We start from the raw sequence: 17462 nt of genomic DNA on the forward strand, positions 1-17462 counted from the left end.
TTTCAACATGGACTTCAGAAGGAATCTATTCTTCTGTTAAATATGGATCATTGTGATTTTCTGTTAAAACAATAAAGAGCAAATCATTCCATGTTGCAAATAAGAATACTAGCTTTGGAGACAGTCTGCCGGGGTTCAGATTCTTACTCAACATTTACTAGTAGTGTGACCTTGAGTAAGCAAGCTACTTAGCTCTCCCGGCCTCTCTCTCTAGAAAGGGGGTGATAAGTAACAACGTCACAGGGTTGTTAAATACGTTGATTTGTAAAACACTTAGAATAGCGCTGGTACCCACATACTTAATGTTTATTAGCTATGCACTTAATATTTGTTTATTACTTAATATTTATTAGCTATCATCATTGCTTCAGAACAACATTCAATTTATTTTCAAATAAAAATTACTAAAGTTCTACTATGTATAAAACACTACTATACAGTAGAAAGGAGGTAAAAATTCCCAAGACATTCTCTCTGCATTCAAATAGCTTTCAGTCTACTATTAGACTTCATGATACAAATCAAAGCCTCTTCCACATGAATAAAAAATATTTTTTCTCTTTAGAAACCTGATGTAGCAATGCAGGAAGTTAATATGAGGGTGTTTGCATTCAGTGACAAGGTGAAGTGACTTCTGAGAAAGAAGATCATTTTTTCCAAAGTTGATGAAGGTGTATTTTTCACAGAAAAATAGGAAAGTATTACATATTGAGCTTTCCTAACAAATGAAAATGTTTTAAATTACAGTTTTTCTTGAGGCTGGCTGAAAACAGGCTCAAATTTTTCTTTAACATGTTTAAAACTTTAGTGGCTTATAAAATGCAGTGTAAAATGATACCTTAATAGAGTAGTGATCTACATTTTAAAGGTGCAAACATTTTAAAAAAGTGTCCAGCCAGTCAAGAAGTATGGACACTCTTGACCTAGTATGAAAAAAGAATAAAATTAAATGGTTGACTGGCCTTTCTTCCACTCCAACTGTTTTGTTTGTTGGTTTGGTTGGCTGTTTTTAGGCCATTCATCATATCTGATGGAAACTGTCTCAGGGACAGTGTGGCTGGGGTTGTACCAGGATGATATGTGTTGGCCTTGCAAATTCAAACTACTTCATCTATCTCTAGCCCACCTCCGAAAAACAGATTAAGAGCTGCCTAGCTCTGACAGAGGAGGGGAAGAAAAAAGAACCACTGACTGGAAAACACTGTAAGGATTTCATAAGACCAGTGGATCAAAGTAGGTGGCACATTATTGTTTGGAGTCATTGAGAAGCAGGGACCGTGTACCCTAGAGGACCAAAGCAATCTGAGCACATGCCCGAAGACTTCCATTCTTTGCCCTTAACAAGCAGTGAGCCCTGCCTGACTTCCTTCAGTGGCACTGACCACCAAATCCATGTGATTCGGAGGAGAATACGGTGCAGTCATTCAAGAATTACTCTGCAGAGAAGGAAAATAAAGCCCAAGGAGCTGAAATTACTTACAGAAGTCATGCTTTTATTTATTTTCTAGAGCTGCTGTGCATCACATAGCTACTGTAATGGGTCCCCAGTCTTCAGCATGATTGTCTGGATAAGCTGTTAGAACTGAAAATTCAAGGCTACGTTTCTAGAGATTCAGATTCAAAAGATTTAGGATCGGGTCCAGGAACGTGCATTTTAACTAGCATCTTGGTGATTGTGATTTAGAGCTTCTATGATTGCACTTTGAGAAATGTTGTCTTCTGTGCTCAGGGTATTTGTATGACCGGTAATTTTTCATTCTTTTATTCTATTATTTAGTCACTAAACACTTTCAGTACCTACTATGTGCTACAAACCAAATTAGCCATGTAGATATAAAAATGAATGCAACTTGTCCCCGGTTCCAGAGGAGAGGGGAAAAAAATGGCCTTGTAAACTAGGAGGCAACTAAATAAGTGCCATTTGTGTCTTGAACCCCTCTGGAACTCCGTTAAAGTCGAGAAGAACCCAGTCAGAAAAAAATCTAATTGGAGAAAATAGAATATAAGAAGTTAGAAAGGAAATCAGTTATACCGCAATTCAGTCTTCAAAATATTTAAAAACCACATTAGTGAAATATTAATAAATGTGCTTCTTTATTAATGCATTAAATAATAAGATATAGTGTCAGGTTTAATACCCACTATAACTTTAAAGTAGTAATAAGCAAAAATAGTACTTCTAGATATTTTTGCCAACTTTAATATGATATGAAAATATCTGTCATTTTTAGGGATGACAATGTCGCAGACACTGGCACTACTACTACGGTTTGTTAGACTACATTCTTAATAGAAGATATTAAATTTTAATTAGAAGTGAAAATGAGAATACTCTTTTTCCTCCATTCCTGTGCACAGACTTCCTGAATTCTATCCATAGATCCTAGGTTGAGAGCCAACATTAAAGAAATATATTGTTGAAGAGGGAAAAGGTACAGTTCCACTGTATTGGAAGAGTGTATTAAGAATGAGTAGGAATTTATTACTTGAAAAATAAAGAAGCAGGAAGGAAGAAAAGGGAGAATCCAAAAGATTTAGAATTGTGCTGGAGAAACGTGATCATGTGGGTATGGGAGGAGTGTGGTATGAAAAGGGAGAAGGGATGAGAAAATAAGACAGGAAAGGTGGGACTAAGAGAAGTCCTGCACATCAGACAAGGGCAATTTCTATTATGTCCTGAGGTAATGAGGAGGAGCAGATTTTCTTTTAAGGAGACAAGAGAAAAGTATGAGAATGTGGGTTTATTTGTTTTTGTTTGGGCGGGGAGGGAGGAGGAGATAATTAAGTTTATTTATTTATTTTAATATTATTTTTTTAATGGAGGTACTGAGGATTGAACCCAAGGTCTCGTTCATGCTAAGCATGTGCTCTACGACTAAGCTATACCCTTGCTCCCGGGTGTGGATTTAAACTGGAATTGGGAAAAAGTGGTAGCTGGTAACCTAAGATGCCCAAAGATTCACCGGAGAGTTAACTATGGTACAGACCGAATCAGCAGCAGTAACAGTGAGAAAAAGATACTCTATTTGAGGAGAGGCTAACTTGCAAGAGTCTGAAGACTTCCTGAGTGACAGAGCGAGAGTGAAGGATAAGGGACACAGGGAGTAGACTGTGATATTACAAGCAAGGTAAGAGGATGAGAGAAAAAAAGAATGTTAAGGAATAAAAGAGATTTTGCTTCATTAGGAAATACTATGTTAGAGGTGACAGCAGGACATCCAGGTAGTTGTTTGTAGCAAACATTCAAGTAGAGTCCTTAAGTTCAAGACGAGGCAAGACGTACAGAGATCTAAGATCCCCACCTTATGTGGCGGTGACCCCACAGGGAGTGGGTACGTCTTGTCATTGAGATCACCTAAAGGGGTGGTTCTCAGCCTGGGCCATGTGTGAGCATCACCTAAGGAGCTTTGAGTAAATACAGATGCTGGGCTCCATCGCCCTGAGCTTCTGATTTAATTAGGCTAGGGTGGCATGCAAGCATTAAAAAAAAAATAAGCACCTCAGAAAATGATACTGTGCAGCCAGAGTTTAGCACCACTGATACAATAAATGAACAAAAAAGTAATGGATAGAGATGAGGAAAGCCATCAAAAGACAAAAGAGTGGTGTCAAGGGCTTCAAATGTTCTCTAGTAGGATGAGACTTGGACTTGAACACAACTCTGAGATTGTCGGTGATATTTTAAAGAATAATTTCAGAAAGGTAGTGGGGACAGACACTAAGCTATAACATGTTTAAAAAGGAAGGCAAGTTGAAGAGTAAACTATTTTTCCAAAAGTTTAATGCAGAAAAAGGTGAGAGCTAGGAACACTGCCTGATACATAAAAAAAGGTTAATATAAGATTTCGTTTTGTTTTTAAAGACAGGAGAACTCAGAAAAATGGGAGACTGAAGAGACAGGAAAGCAGCTGTGAAGATAAGACATGGGTAGGGATCACGTATAGAAAGAGAAGTTGGAGAGCTCTCACTGTGGTACAAAGGGACAGAGTCAGAGGTGACAACATGAGTTTGTGTCAGGAGTGGAGATGAGAGACGCAGAGGGCGTTCTTGTCTGGTGGGCTCTGAATTTTCTCTCTGAAGTAGGAGACGAAGTCACTGGGAAGTCACTCAGTGTGAGATGCAGAAGCTTTAAGGAGACAGTGAAGGCAGGAAAGTGGTGCAGGAAGAGAGAGAGTGAGAAGTTTAGAAACAATCCCTAACAGTGATGAAGCGTAAGCTGAAGCTGCAGACTCAATCCTGCAGGACAGTGTGATTTCCTACAGGAGTTTTCAGTAGCTTGCTTGGGAGCAGAAGTAAGTAAAGTCATAGTCTAGAGAATGGACAGCAAGGTCAGAGAGAATGATGTCAAACATTGAGAGTGTCTTTAATGTTATTGTTAATCATGGGATACAGTTGGATCAGGAAGATGTGTGGGTGGTGCAGGTGACGGTGAAGCGGAGGGAATGACGAGGAAGCAGAGCGTTAAGATCAGAATGGGGATTCCTTAGGCCTACTAACTCAAACTGATTCTAAAAAATTGGTCCAAGGACACAGAGAATATTGTTGAAGATATTAATTATTAAAAGTTTATAACTGTATGCTTTTTGTCATGGATCAATATAAAAATTTACATTTTGAATATTTTCTTTGGTAAGCATGCCAGATTATACCACTTACTGGTAACAAACTCAATGTGAAATTCCAAATTTATGAAATTAAGTTAGGGGTTACGATTTCCTTAATAAAAGAATTATTCAAAATAAGAATGTAGCTAAGATTATATTTAGAACTCAGAAAGTTTAGAAAGAAAACTCATTTAAAATAAATTTGATTTTTATATAATCTTTAGGAACATACTTATTGCACAGGTTGAGGTATAACTGTACATTAGTGAACCTTCATGTACAAATGTGTTACTAGGTGCTCTTTCCCTATAGTTCTCTATTGTCTTGTGTTTCCTTAGTGCTGAAAGAGTAGAATTCTTTAAGAGAAAAATTATTGTCAAGACCAAGCTACAATCATGCAGCAAACCAGCTGAGCGACTACAGAGGAAATCTGTTGATTCTGCCTACCTGGCATCTATTCCTCTTTTTGCTAACGCCACCGATGTTTTCTTCGGGGGACCATTCCCATTCTGCACCTCAGATCCCATCATCATATGCAAACTGGTAGGACTGGCTCCAGGATAGGTGGGTGATGCCAAGAGCCAATCAGATTTCCTCTCCCGATAACTGATTCTTGAAGCTAATTAACAGGAATCCATCCCACATACTGCTGGGACCCACAGAGCCTGTCCAACCAGCTTGCTTTGTTTCTTGTCCTTTCTGTGACCAGATTTTTGTTTAGTTTTTCCTTGTATTAGCAAGCAACTCTGTATCTTTGAATAGATCCAACTGTTTATTTAAGTTTTATGTGTATTCCTGTGACTTGAAACCAGAGATATAAACTAACAAGAATATTTTAAAATATTTCAAAGATCTCACTGCCAACATTAGGATTAAAATTTGATAGCTTTTGAATTAAGTTTGAGCAAATTTTAGGTTACAATCCATTTTCAGGGAAAAGACAAAAGACAAGGCTGAAAGTCATGACCCTGGCCACCTCATATTTTATTGTTTGCCAAATTAGGTGAAGTAATCACAAGTTGCTGTCATAATGTCAGCTTCATAAAGACATCTCTTCCTCTCTCAAATGCCAGCTTGTATAATATCCTTGTATAATATCACACTTGATATTCTCCAAAGCACAGTTTAATATGTAAAAATGGCAAAATAAAACATTAGGGTAAATTAAAAAAACATCAACACAGGCACAGTTTATTAATGTATTGACTACGGGTGGGCATTCGCATTTTTATTTTAGCATAATTTAAGATTATATACTCACTTATTTTTTCCCTTGTTCAACAGATTCTAAATTATTTTTTTCTTTTGTGTAAAAAAGGGTAGGTTAACATTATCAAAGAAAGTTTAGTGATGGCTATTGCCTCAATCCAGATACCACAGATATTTGGAGGACTTGAGATTTTTAAAGTCCCTAATATTAATCCATTAAGTACACTGACATTCCTAAAGAGAGATTTGATCCCCATTCCACAGCTTAAAAGGACTGAAGAATTAACAAAGATTACAGAATATCACAGCTTCAAAGTCAAGACTTTCCGCCCTGTGTTTAGTCAATCCCCTTCTCATTCACCTCAGGGAGGTGCCTTCATAACGGTACTAACTGGCACTCTTGTTAGAAACGTCAGCAGATGAAACTAAGAACAGAAAAGATACGGACACCTCTCATCCACAGAGCCCGGCTGTCTGCGGAGGTGAGGCTGAGCTCAAGGACGGGGCAGACGACCTGGCTGCTGTCTGTGAGGACAATACCTACAGCTGTTCACTGACTACGGCGACAACCTGAATCTCCGGGGATGTTAATCAAGTATCTTTCATGTGCCTGAAGATCACTGAGGAACAAAAGACGCCCACAGTGCTCCTACAAGTGATGTAGTTATTACATTTTAAGAGGGAACAAAGACAGCAGTCAACAGACACTCTGGCAGGAGATAACGTCTCTTGCAGAGTACTGCTAGAATATCCTGTTTTTGCTTACTTGTTCTATGCTGGTGTGCTTTGTTCAAGAGAATATTTTCAGCTCTTCTGGAAAAAACAGACACAGGGAGCTGGATTTCTCTGGAGAATGGAAGACAAAATTTTAAGTTATATAATAATTATTATTTAATAGATAAAGCAGACAGATTCTCTGCATAGGATTTCTCCCCTGGGTATACTGGGGCTAGGCAGAAGTAGCTTATGCTCACATAAGAATAACAGTCCTTAGTTTTCTGTTCTTTTTTTTCTCATGTTGCAGTCAAAAGAAAATACAGATGTCTCTTGTTGTCTTGATGAGGTTAGGTGCAGTAATATAAGATAAGAAACACGCCAGACTAAACCAACTTTCTCTATGGAATGAGAAAGCACTGAGCAGTGGATGGTGTACAGGACACGGAGGTGTTTGAATACACCTGTTGATGACATGGCGGCTACTGACTGACTGTAGTTCATTCAGTATTTTATTCACCAAAGATTTAATGACTATCTATTTAATGTCCCTTACAATAAAGAGTCTGACTTGATCTTTCATTTTGACTGCTGACGTCTTTTTAAGTCTCCGCCTCCCTTTCCCCTGCGGCCCCACATCTGGACAGAAAGCTTGTGCATGCACCTCCCTCTTTGCCACTGGAGGGAAATTTAAAACATCTGCTCAAGGGGTCGTTTCCACGAAGTCATTATAAAGACCCAGCCTGCTCCCTCTACTTTTCCAAACCAGCATGGACCTGCTTGAGCCCAATCACATCTCCCCAGGAGTCACGGGAGTAATAGAATTTCTCTCAAATTCTCTTGGTGTGTGCAGTGTTACCAGCTTCAACATCTAAATTAAATTCTGGGGGGGGGGGCGGGGTCCCCCCTCACTTCTGTAGGAGACTACAGGCAACTAGCTACTCAGTAAAGAATTGGGATACGAGGTTAAGTAGGAGTCCCTAACCCAAAGAGTTTATAGACAAATTGGGAAGACAAACGACCAGTGATGGGTATCACAGTGCTATGACAGATGCGCACACGGGGGCTATGGGAGCCAAGCGGAGGGGTACTTAGCTAGCAGACAGTGGTTAGAAGAGGATTTTAGACCAGGTGATAATAAAGAGACATTAGTATATAAATGGGAGTGAGGTGGGTGAGGCAGGGAGCATTCAAGACCAAAGAAGCAATCTTTATAAAGGCTTGAAGGTTTAGGGCTCCCAGCTGCATTCAGAGAAATACTGACAGACCAACACCATCAAAGAAGATTGCAAGGGAGGGAGGGTGGCAGGGATAGAGACAGAGGGAGAAGCAGCAGCCAGATCTTAAAGTGCCTCACATCAAGCAAAGTGGCCTTTATGTGCTTTAAATTTCTCATCATTACCTGTGTACAACACCTTCCTTTCTCTTAGAAGATTAAATGAAGGGTCAAATACATAAAAAACATTTCTGAGTATCTACAGTCATATCACTCCAATCCTAAAATGGTAACTGTGACCAATGCAGAAGGACACATGATATTCTATTAAATCCTAAGGATAGCAAAAAATAAGTTTTTTTCCAGGAACTCTCTCTTCTCCTTCTAGTCAGTTGCTTTCCAAAGACTTTGCATATATTGTACTCCTTCATATTTTCCCCTAATTCCTTAAATACATTAGTAAATTATAGTATATTTAAAGTCCGTTCAGTATCAAAATTCCACTGGGAAAATTCTGCCTGCAAGAATACAGTGTACTAAAATTTAACCTATTTAAAGGTACAAAAAATAAACTTATATTTTATACTACCAAGCAAAAATAAGGGAAATAATTTTACATAGCAGTATATTTTTCTCTTCAAGAAAGTTCTATGGTAAACTAAATTGAAAGATTTGGAAAATAGAAGATCTCAGTTCAATTTTATAATGCAGCACTAAGAGGAATGAAATGAACATTTAAAAATTTGGGATTCAGGGGGGAAAAAAAGGAATGCTTTGCATTAGATTTAACTGGATACTGCCCCTTTCTTTTCTATTTGGGGCATTCAGAATATAATTTCACAGATGATATATTTTTGTTAATGTGATTTTCAGACTACATCTAATGGAAAATGCCTGGTTAGGATTAAGAGACATAGTACAGATGTTAAACTACATTTGCATGCAATTATTTCTAAAACAAATGCCAGGGTACAGAGTCTACTGAAATGGCTTTCAGGATGGCTGGCACAATGTATTAAACCAGCTTCCAATCTCTGAGTAAGTCTATATTCTGAATATTTCAAATCAGACACCAAGCACAGAATAAGCCTTTTTTTTTTTTTAAATTTTTTAAACCTTGATGTATTCTCCAAGAATGTATGGACATAGGGTTAGAGCCCAAGGATTCAGGGTAGGAATTTAGCATGTTTTAAGAGTAAAAGTTTTCCTTGCTCAATGTAAAAATTATATTTTATGTATTAATTTCAACTGCTGAAAAAATAAAATGACTACAAAACAAGTTAAAATAATAATATGTGGAAAAACCATAGTAATAGTTGAGATGTACTGTACGGCTTTCTATTTGTTTTAGGGTTTTTTCCTTCAAAAAGCAGTACAAAATATCTATAAAGTTATTCAATTTTTTTGCTAGTAGAAATCTCGCTTTAGTTAATGGTCTTATAGAAATATAATTTTAAGCATCAAGGCAGAACTAAGAAACTCCCATTCAAAGTACTTCTGACATCTGTCACCAACTTTATCAGAACTACCAAAAGCAGTGAGTAGTGGGACCAAAAGGAAGTACTCATTTCTTTCCTTGTGCAGGGTACTGTGCCTGCACAGAGGCACTAACCCTAGGTGCCCTGGGAGTGTGTGGACTAGACAACAGCTTACGCTGCCTTTCAGTGATCTTTCCCGTGAGAATGCATTTTTGGACTAGGACCTGACTCAATGAATGAAGCATGAACAGCCACTGCTATATCTATTATGTATCAAAACAAAACACTGTATCACACTCTTATTTGGCAACATTCAGAGAGTACCAGCATGGCTTTTACTGCATGCTTCACTCCTTAGGGGGGGACAGTTCAGATCATGGTCACCCCTAGGAATTTATGAGGGGACTGAAGGATGCAGCAGTTCCTTTTCTGATCTCTGCAGGGGAAGCAGCAGCAGCCCTGGGATCAGCTACTTTTTACCCAGTGTCGGTCTCAGTGGCAGCTCCTCTTCTTGCCGATAATGATAAATGATAGACTCCTTAGTGAGGAATAGACACTGGGAGCTGCACACACAGCAGCTTATTGTGTTGGCATCTCTGGTTCTGATTTGCTCCCCATCAAGCCTTTCCCCCTCTTGACATGATGTGAGGTAGAGGAGAAACCTGACGTAAGAGGACTGATTAAAAAACAACACTCTTTCCAACAGAAAATCTCTTGCCATTTGAAATTAAAACCCTCATGATGCTAAGAAAACCTCCAGTAGAGGTCCAGGATGGCCACTCACTTTTTTTTTTCCATATCAAAAGATTATTCCACACATTCTTGGGTAAACATCTGACTTCATTCCCAAGCCCCACTGCCTTCTCAGCACTGCCTCCCAACAGGTGGGGATGATGAGGTGTAGGAGAGAAAGGAATAAAGGAAGTCAGAGTCACTTCAGCAGAATCTCCAAGTGGCAGCAGTGATGGAGACCCCCTTCATGGCAGAGTCCTCCAACCCTTCCCTTGAGAACCACTGCTTTACCCTGACCACAAATTGACCTGGATTTTGTACAACGAAGACTTTCAAGAAAAGCCAGTTTTCACGTTTAATACTTCATAATCCCCCATTATCTTGATGGTGTTTTCGAAAAATGAAAACAATGGAGATGTTTTAAGCAGTCATTTAAGAGGCTGTGTGCTATCAGAGATTAATGGCAGGGTAAGAGGCACAGGAATTAGGATCAGATGGACATGAATTCACATCCCAGCTTCAACTACCAGCTACATGACCTTAGATAAGGTAATTAAACCTTCTTAAGACTCAGTTGCTTATTCTGTGAAATGAGAAAGCAAAAATACATTTTCAGGTGTACAAAGTAAGCCCTGAATATCTGCTAGCCAAGTGAAATAAAGCCATACCTGCTTTAGGATCTTTCTTTCGTGAGTGAAAAAGAGGCATGGGAAAAGAATAAGAACTGGAGAAATGCGACTTCTCTAATATCTCTGGTTGATTCCTCAGCCTTCCTTCTTATCCACGTTACATTTAGACATAACAGCCAACCACACTTGTCACTAAGAGGCGTAGGAGACCAGCTAGGGACTAAGACAAAGCCCTTTTGTGGGCGGAGGTGTGTCTAGATCATGACACTGGGCAAAGACAAACTCCTCACAGATACATGAATAAACTCATAGTCAAAGGCTGCCCTGTATTCACAACACAGGGTTTGAAATACCAAAATTAGTGTTTAAACATTTTTAATATTAAAATACAATTGAAGGTAGTAACTAGATTTCTATGAGGTAAGATTATTATTAAAATGAATATAATGTAATTTCGCCAACAAATATATTTCTTGAGAGTTCAGACCCATAAAGATGGAGAGCTGAGATGAGTTCTGAGTTAGAAAAGATGGAAGGCGATCAAAGGTATTATAGTAATCATGATGCTCCACAATAAAAAAGAAAACAGTAGCCTAGTGCCAGAATCAACTCGAACTTGCACAAAACTGCCATGACTATCTATATATGTACTGGAAATACTATAGAATTGTCATTTTTTTTTTAATGTATGAAAGATTTTGCTGGGAAAGAAAATGTCAAATTTCAGAACTGTGCTATTGTCTATTAGATATTATTCATTTCTAAGCCAGAACCAAGTTTCCATTACCCAATGGCTGCTCTCAAGAATGAAGCTAATTTACATTTAAAATAGGAGTACAGTCTACTCTTTAAAAGCACAATGGTAAACACACCAATTTGACAATTACATTAATATGAGTATTTGCATAATCTGTCTCCCACACCTGTTCTTAATTTGAAGCAGCTGCAGGACAAATCACATCACACTAATCTCAGTGGGTATGTGTATGTTCCAAACAATAATGCATGCATCTTATTTTTGAAGATATTTTATTTTTTAAATGTTTCTTGACTTTAAAGAAAAACTGGTAAAAGTTTGTAGAAGCCATAATAATTATTTGGTTATTATTAATTCATGGAATAAGCATAATATCAAATAATGTTATCCCTTACATTTTTTGGCCTCCTCTGTTACTGACATGATAGTACTGATTTTTATGTCTGGAGTTATTTTTCTTAAATAATATGTATTTGTATGAAAAAATGAAAAAGAACAAAAAAAATACAACTAGAAACCTCTGTAAAGAGTATAATCAGAAAATCAAGAGCACATGCATTAATGGAGAATCAGGTAAAATCTGCCAATCATTCGGAGGTGTGTTTGCAGCTCAGTTAACTGTGGCTTCTTTTGGAACACCTCTTCAAAGCTAGCTTCCGTTCATGATTTAACCATGATATATCAGAAGTTAACAAGCAGGAATTTACTCTCATCATTTAAAGGATCCAGCTTGTGTTTGTAGGTATGTACATGCTCAATGACATGAGAAAGAAAGTCAGTTTATTACTGTTACATATTCATCTACTTCATGTATTTAAACCATTCAGCTAGATTCTAACTGGTGGAATATAAGACACCCATGTAATCTGTCAACAAAACGGTCTCTCTTTAATCTTCTATTATGAATGGAAATGATGTTAGGGCTTTCTAAATAGGGCTTATTTACTTCCTGAAAAGTGAATGCGAGCATGCACGGTAATGAATGGGAGCAATCCAGGAAGCCGATCAGTGTATTTACAGCCTGCTGACCTCTGAAGAGGTAAACACTGGCTGAATTCTTAGTTTAGTATTTCATTCAGAATTTAATTTTTACAAATGCTTTCATTCTGTTACAAGGAAAAATACTAAGTAGATTTTAATTTACATTTCTATTACCTTTTCATGCACATTATTTAGCAACTCTCATAAGAGAAACAGAGTCAGAAGTGTCATGTGATTCGTCCAAGTTGTTACAACCTGTAACACTGTCATGATCTAGGTATTCTGACCTCAGGTCTATATTCCTTCCCATAACTCACGGTCACTGATTTGTATGAATAATAGCCATTATGATAAATAAACAGTAGGAAACATTTTTACTGATGAAATAAAGTTGGTTTTTTTTTTCCATTTCACAGTATCTGAAATAATTCAGCTCATGGCTTCCTTCAAATGTATTAGAAAATACTGTTGCAAAAGTGACAATAATAAAAGAAGAGAGCTATTTTCAACTGAGATAAATACATTACAAATTCTTAGTAAGAATCAAGATTAGTTACTCTAGGAGTATAAAGATAATTTTATTACTATAAAATTTAGGCAATAAAGCCAAGTTATAGTGATTGTGAGAGAAGCAATTTTCACAGTTGTGACCTCTGTATAATTATATTTCTAAATATTCCTTATTTTAGTTTTCTTCATTAGAAACCTTACATATACAATTGAGCACGCAGAAAAGGACTCCACACAGATAAGCTTGCATGTCATGGGGCATGCAGAATATAATAGAATGAAAACTAGAATTGTATGTGATGAATACGCACACTGTATAATATTCTAACAACAAACTGCACTTTTTCCCTAAGTATCAGAATATTTTAACCTCAATTAATGAGATAAATTTCCAAATTTTAAAATAATCTTGTTTCTTTTCATTTTTCCTACTAAGGCAGAAATTAACTCATTATCACAATTAGACATATAATAAAATAAAGTTAATTTTTTGGTAAACATAAGCTGCTGCAAAGGTACATACTTCTGCTAAAAAATAAAGCCTTGGAATAATAGGTTTTTAGAGCTAGAGAATAAGGCAGATCCTTTCAGTGGACAGAAAAGGAAAAGGAAGGTACACGACTGAACTGTGCTCCCTGTAGGTCACACGGTTAGTGAGTCCTGGAGTCAGTCCAGCAGCCCAGAGCCTCTCCCTAGCACCACAGAGTCCAGCCTCTTCCCTTCAAAACGAAGCAAAAACTGAGCAATGACAAGTCATTTACAAACACATTCATGCATTTCTAGGGTCCCAAACTAAGCTATACTCCAACAGCAGGATACACAAAGAAACTACAAAATATAAAACTGCATTTGTTTCTAGACCAGTATGACGATGCCACAGGGATGCCCATATAAATGCTGGTAAACACATGTGTACTTGTGTCAATAAGATCACTGGGAGGTGGAAACTGAGGTGAATTTCAGTCCTTCATATTTTTCTGCATTATTGTTATAAGCACACATTGCTTTAATAATCGCTCAAAATAAGGCTACTTGCAAACCGAAAACAGGACTTAGAATGGTAGCTATAAATGTTTTTCATAAAACATGTTAACTCTTAAAAACCTTCCCTGACATGGAAGATTCAGCATCTAAGTAAGTCTTACTAAGACAGAGTATTTACATTCTTGCCTTAGTCTCGGTAATGCAGAAAAATTAATGCCTACTACCCTTGGTATGATGATTTCTTTCAAATGTGAAGTAATTATGAAAAGACTCTTCTCTCCTTTTCTTCTTTTCAATCTGGGTAAACTCTCATCTTCCCTTTAACCATCTCTCTCATATTACTTGTTATCCTCGACTTGTTTCTACACTTCAATATCCCTCTTAGACTTGGAACTCAGTCCTAAACAAATTTAGAAGAACTACAAACAAAGCCTCAGGAGGTACAAAATGAGGAAAACCTTACCCTGCTCAGTCTATAAGTGATGGCTGATTCACTAAACACTTAGAGAGAAAAAAAGCCAATTTATTCCATAAAAATCCATAACTGTCAAGCAGGTTTTTTTTTTAACCTTAAACCACTGAGTTTTGTTTAAAATGGCTTAGAAGAATGATTATTACCTTGAATTTTTATCTAGCCAGATTGTCAACTCCCTGAGGAAAGGAACATCTTTGAATCCCCTATGGTACCCAGTGTCTGCTTAGTAAAGTGTCTAACACACCGAGGGCATTTAGTCATGTTTCTTTGATGGATTGATTGACTGAGGATATAAATTCTAATACATGGAAATACTGTAAACCAGTTTTGAAATCTTACTGCTGTTTTGTTTTTAAGCTTGTAGTTTTTCCACTGGAGCCTGATAATTATTTGATTCATATGAAATTCTATAAAGCAGGCTTTTCAATTTATTTCTACATTACTCCCGAACTCTCTTTTTATTAAATAAATATCCCCTTGAATAGAATAGCAGGCAAAAAGGTGGTGGTGGGGGGAATATGTTAGCTAACCTCTGTTCTAGTCTAGCAGTGTTGGAAATTATTGAATGGAGTGCCAAATAACGTAACTACATCAATTGCTTAAGTATTCATTTCTGATGTGGTTCTTAAGAGCTATTCCTCACTAGCAATTAGTCCAAGAACAGGTGTTTCTTTTAAAGCAATCTGTATTTGGTATAACACGGCAAGTCAGTGCTGTCTTGATCCTTTAGTGGTGGCAAGATACACCTTGGCATTGAGTAACTCATTTAACAGTCCTTCATCAGAAACATGATACTCCACGCACACTGCTTTCAACAAGTTCTAGTGTCCTCAAAGACAGAAATCACTAACCAGAGAGTACCCAAGAGTCTTTTTTACTGTATGTATATGCATCTCTGTATTTCATAGATTGATTTCAATATTCTAGTAATTAATGAAGGGGTGGCGAAATGAAGTCTGAAGGCCAGAGCATGGGAGGGATGGAAGGAGAAAGGAAAAGAAAGAGAGAAGGAGAGAGGGAGAGAGGGAAAGAGTGAGACTTGGAGAGATTTAGAGCGGGAGAGAAATGAATACTTGCTTCAGAGAGCAAATGGGCTGCCAGATACAACCTATCTCCTATTCCTCCCTTGCACCTAGTCCACCACATACCTGCCTGGACTGACAAGGCTTTAGAGTTTGAGCTCCCAGGTCTAATGATATGCAAAATGTCTACTGCAAATGAATATTACAAATAAAATCAAAAGAAATCACATATCAGAGGAGCCGATAAAAAGTAGGTAGACTCATCTTTAAACACTCACAATTCTACTCTGGAGAATAAAAATAATAGGATTATTTGGCTTACTTTCTTTGCTTTCTAAATTTATGATGTATTTCTCTAAAGAAAACTTCATTATATTATTTCTTTTGTTTGAATGATAAAAGCCAGTTGCACTCATCCCATAAATCACACATTTTAAGAAGAAGATGGACTTGGCTCATTTTAACTTCTTTCTGGATAATTACTAGAAAGCATTATTAGAGAAGGTGAGATTATGAAAAATCGTGATGCATTTACTGTATCTCAGATCCAAACCATTGATTACTTCTTATTCTCCTGGAGCCCTGGGAGAAGTGATGACAAACACTCATGAGAAGAATCCTGGTTGGGTTGGGCAGAGTCCCACACAGCATGGGGACCTCCCATTCTTCTGCCGCAGAATGGTCAGCCCTCCACCAGACAGGGAGTCTTCACAGAATGAGGAATGTCTGCCCTTCCTGCCTTCCTGCCTTCCTGCCTGTCCTGAAACTGAGAATTCCTGAAGAAATGATTCATTCATTTCAAATATAAAGGATGGTAGAAAAAACATGAGCTGGCAACCAGACACAACTGACATTCTTCCCTGGATCTTTGGGAAAGTTACTGGACCTTTCTGGCTCTCTGAGTCCTCACAGGTAAAACAAAGACAGTACCAGCCAATTCTGCGATTTCCACGGGGGGAAAATGACCGATCACGGGCAAAGTTCCTGTCACCTAGGACACAGCAGGGGCTCATATGGGTCAGTGGGGATGGAGGTGAAGCAGAGCATGGTTTCCTTGGAACTTCTTCTAGATGCCCCACAAAGTACCCATTTTCCTACTGCAGCTGCTCAAAATACAGATTCCTGCAGAAAGTACAAAAAAAGTACAGAATGTGTCTTTTATCTTCACTCTAGCTGGAAGGAAAAGTGAGAACTTTCTTGAATCTTCCAGCAATAGGTAATAGCCAAATGAAAAAAAAAATGTTTCTGACTTTAACTTGTTTAAATTTCACCTTCTACGGCTATTTTTTCATCATTCTTCAAACACACTTGCTTCTCTACTTGCAAAATACGCATATGCTTCACTTATTTAAACTTTACAGTGTCTGTTCCACTGCCTCTGTACATTCCACTGGGGTGCCTCAACACCACTCTGAGCTCCGGAGCAATTTCCTGGACAGAAAGAATCACCTCCGCTTAGTTTACTCTGCATCGTGCTTTACCTGGTACCTAAAATGTATGGAGTCTTTAATACCATTTTAGTTATAATTACAAACATTAAACCTTAGAATAAAGTCCTATACTCAGCTGATCTTTAGTCACATTGATACATACATTTGTGTCTTTCCAAATTTTCCTAAAAGAAACACCCCCCCTCCAAAAAAAACCAAATTTCTTGTCACTAAAGTATCTCAAGTCACAAAATCTCTTTTCTTGGGGTTTCCTGTGTAGCAGAGAAGCTCTATTGAAAGTCAGCGCTCAATGCAAGGGCTTGTTTTTTAGTTAAAAACAAGAAATCTCTTTTCACAGATCTCTTAGGCCCCATGAGTTGGTACTAACAGCGATGGGAAAGTGTCACTGGCAGACACCGTTAAGATGCCCATCTCAAAATTCATTCTTCCCTTCTTCTCTACCAAGAGGACTCAAACTTCGTTCAGTTTCACAAAGTGTCTGGTTAAATATAATCAGCTTTGCAGACTCAGTGGAAGCAATGAGAGTTTATGTGATGCTTTTCAGGCCGATGAAATGGAAACAGAAGTCACTGAGTGGGGGTTCTCGGAGAGTTTGTTATTAAAATGGGACTGATTCAGCTGACCTGCACTGATTGGTACTTTGCCCTCCTTTGCCTGGATCGTGAACATGATGCCTGCAGAAGCCATCTTCTTGTGACCA

At 37.8% G+C, this 17462-nt stretch overlaps 1 protein-coding gene across 11 annotated transcripts in view; it reads right to left on the minus strand.

Moving 5' to 3' along the window:
• FOXP2 (forkhead box P2) overlaps positions 1 to 17462 on the minus strand; it is a 498059-nt gene that overhangs the window by 117324 nt on the left and 363273 nt on the right. Inside the window, exon 4 of one of the 11 annotated variants that reach the window (XM_072964640.1) lies at positions 6580 to 6659. The exons of 9 other annotated variants lie outside the window; for them this stretch is intronic. The gene's annotated coding sequence lies outside the window, so the exon portion shown is untranslated. Of the gene's footprint in view, positions 1 to 5051; positions 5132 to 6579; positions 6660 to 17462 lie in introns of those variants that run through there. One more of the 11 variants, XM_072964641.1, reaches the window with a different exon arrangement.

Source organism: Vicugna pacos, chromosome 7 (genome assembly GCF_048564905.1).
Source record: "Vicugna pacos chromosome 7, VicPac4, whole genome shotgun sequence".
Lineage (NCBI taxonomy): Eukaryota > Metazoa > Chordata > Mammalia > Artiodactyla > Camelidae > Vicugna > Vicugna pacos.